We start from the raw sequence: 3,264 nt of genomic DNA on the forward strand, positions 1-3,264 counted from the left end.
CTCAGATAAACTACAGTAGTGTCCAAGAAGCAGCAGGAATCTAAATCGTAAACTAGTAAGGTCTCTTCATCTAATGTACCAATCACCACTCATTGGCAGCTAGCAGAGGACACAGTCCATTGCAATGGGCTCCTGGAGGCAGGAAGAAAAAAAAGGTGCCTTGAGCAAGTAACATCAGGACAAGCAGCATCTGAACGCAGGGGAAGAGCAAAGTAATTTTTTTTAAAGGGAGGGGTGAGAAAGCATGGCTGAATACTGTGTTCTTTTTTTCATGAGTTTACACAGCCAAACATCATGCAAAAGTATATATAGCCTTCTCTTTAAAATGGTTATGATGCTATGCTAAGTTTTCTTCGTAGCATATCGTTATTAAAGGTGAACACACACACACACACACACACACACACACACACACACAAACCAAACAGATAGAAAAAGGAAGGGTGAGGGAAGTTGGATAAACCAAAGAGCACCTGGGCACACTGGACATTTCTGACTGTCCCATTGTTCTCAGACAATTCTTCTCTGTTCTCTGATCTTCCTTCTAGCCCCCTTCCTTTTTTTAAAAAAAATCTCATTTTCTTTTGCTGCTCAAGATAATATTTATTTGTTAATTCATAGGGTATTTATTTGTTGATTCATAGGGTATTGAGTTCTTTGATTTCTACAACTAGGGGAAAAAGCCTATCCATTTGGCAATGCTCATTTTATGATTTTACATATGTAATCTTAGATGGGCTTCTTAACCCAGAACAGTGTCAGCTGTCAGTGAGCACACATTCCACACATCATGAGTCTCTCCATTTGAAAGCGCATCTAAAATATATGGCGATTTTATGCTAGTGATGGAATTCTAGGTTTAAATTTGTGCCATCAAATAGTTAAGTAAATACAGTATGGTCAAATCATGTGCAACATCCCAGCCCTTCATGAATGGACCTACTTTTATGAGTTTCTAGTCTGACCTTCAATCATTATCTCACACCTGTGCTCTTAGTATATGGAACCACAGTTGAACAAACAAACCACGCAACTTCCTATTTTTCTCTTTGTACAGTCTTTTCCTTTTACCTGTAATTTACTTCCCACTACTTCTTTTTTCTCGTATTTGCATGAAATAGAAAATGAGATAGTAAGTAAGATAAAGTACTTCATAGTAAGTAAGACAAAGTACTGTCTTAGAATTAGATAGAAGTATGCTGAATTTTATTTAGTAAAATAAATAGGCAAGAGGAGCTAGGAACTTTTTTGAAAAAGAATACTAATGGGGCAGGAGGAGGTGATTGTCTAGTAGGCATTCATAGTATCATGAGATATTAATAATGGATTAGCAATGGATCATTCTCCTTTGAAATGCACTATATTTTTCTTTTTCCCATCTGAAATAATGTTTTCTGGAACCCATATCCTCTACCAAGAACTACATCATTTCTTTGTTCTCTTTTGCAACAGAACCCAACCCGTTGTGGTTGCTTGCTTTGTTAATGGCTCAGTTTTCCACATATCCTTGTTTCCATACCCTTTGATAATGCCTTCCCTCATTTTTAGCTGATGGGAGCAGAGTCTTGACAAAGCACTTGTAAATATTCCTATTTTCTCTCCAATCCTGCTACTGCCCTGAGAACAAGCCTAGTAGCCTCTTGGAGAGATGTGAGAGATATAGGGAGGAGTGCCAAGTCCTACTGAAGCTGTTCTAGATTGGTTAGCAACCAGATATCTCACTAACTGATTATAGATGCATGAATGAAACCAGATGAGATCAGTTGAGCTTGGCCCAGATCAGAACTGCTGAGTTATTGTTATAAACACCAAAAGTAGTTTTGAAGTGGTTTGTTAGGCAGTAATAACTGACTGATCCACCTTCTAAAGAGTTGCCTGTTCTCAGTACCTCTTGCAAATCTTCATCCCACTCTTAAATCCATTCAGCTCACATGACACAGCAACATTAATGAAAAATTACAATATGAAATAGAACCATAAAAATGGATTAAAAAGGTAAGTGGTATACTGGTGTATCAAAATCATCATAAAAAAGAGTTAAGACCCCGAAAAGACAAAAATTAACTGAACAATTAATGCATCACAAACAAAATTTAAAAATGAGTGAAAAAGTGGGAAAGTATTTGCAGCCAATAAGATGTGAATTTTTATCCTTAAATAATAAATAGTTCATAAAATCAATAGAATAAAAACATTAATGTTCCCTGTATAAAATTGGAAGACAATAAAAAAAATTTGCAGAATGCATATAAATAAACACATATTTAGCATCAATAATATTAGCTCTAGTACAAATTAAATAATAAAGGCATTTTACATGGGTTTTTCTATTGTCATTATTGAAATTTTAACTGCCAAATTCCTAGAAATTACAAAAAGTGATACCTATTGCCACCCCTGACAGAAAAACCTATGCTGAAAATAAGAGATGACATCCTAGCTTAGCCAGACACTGAGGAATTTTTGAGAGAAGAAAAATAAATGTAGAAAATTATAAAATTTTATAAAAGCTTAAAAACATAGGCCTAAATAAATATAGGGATAGATCATGATCATGGGCATGAAGACTCAATCATGAAAAAAATGCAAATTTTCCTGATATTAATTTCTAAATTAAGTGTCATTCATAGTACAATGTTAAGATTATTTTTCCTGCTAGTGCATAAGGAAAATTGTATATAGAAGAGTAAATATTCAAGAATGGCAATTGTAAAAAGAAGGGAAAAAAATAGATATCTGTCCTTTAAATTAAAACATTTTAAAAAGCTATACTGATTAAAATAGTGTGGGGACAGACAAATGGACCAATGGAACACAATGGCGACTACGAAAAAGACCATGTGTGAATCAAAATCTGATAAATGATAAATGTGATATTTGAGATTAATAAAAGATTATGAGATATTCTATTTTTTTTGAAAAATTACATAATATTTCTACTTCATACTGTTAAAGGAATAAATATCAGGTGTATTAGAAATCTGCAAGAAGTAAATATAGAATAATGTGTGCATTAGTCAGGGTTCTCCAGGGAAATCATTACCTAAATATTATGATATTTCTTATAGAAATTGGCAAACGTGATTGTGGGAATGGGCAAGTCTGACTTCATAGGGCAGTTTCAAGCTGGGAATTCCAATGAAAGTTTTTGATGAATTTCCCCAGGAGAAACAGCTGGTTGCAGTAGAGATGGAAATTCTTACTTCTGACCACTGAAATCATCCATTTTTCCTCTAAGGCCTTCAAATGATTGGACGAGACTTA

The 3,264-nt window shown here is 34.4% G+C and overlaps 1 non-coding gene across 1 annotated transcript; it reads left to right on the forward strand.

The window, feature by feature from the left end:
• Positions 1-242: 242 nt before the first annotated feature.
• LOC143643051 (small nucleolar RNA SNORA15) lies at positions 243-387 on the forward strand. Its single transcript, XR_013156093.1, has one exon. It is a non-coding gene; the product is annotated as a small nucleolar RNA SNORA15 (small nucleolar RNA).
• Positions 388-3,264: the final 2,877 nt, after the last annotated feature.

The sequence above is a fragment of the Tamandua tetradactyla genome, chromosome 7, assembly GCF_023851605.1.
Source record: "Tamandua tetradactyla isolate mTamTet1 chromosome 7, mTamTet1.pri, whole genome shotgun sequence".
Taxonomy (NCBI): domain Eukaryota; kingdom Metazoa; phylum Chordata; class Mammalia; order Pilosa; family Myrmecophagidae; genus Tamandua; species Tamandua tetradactyla.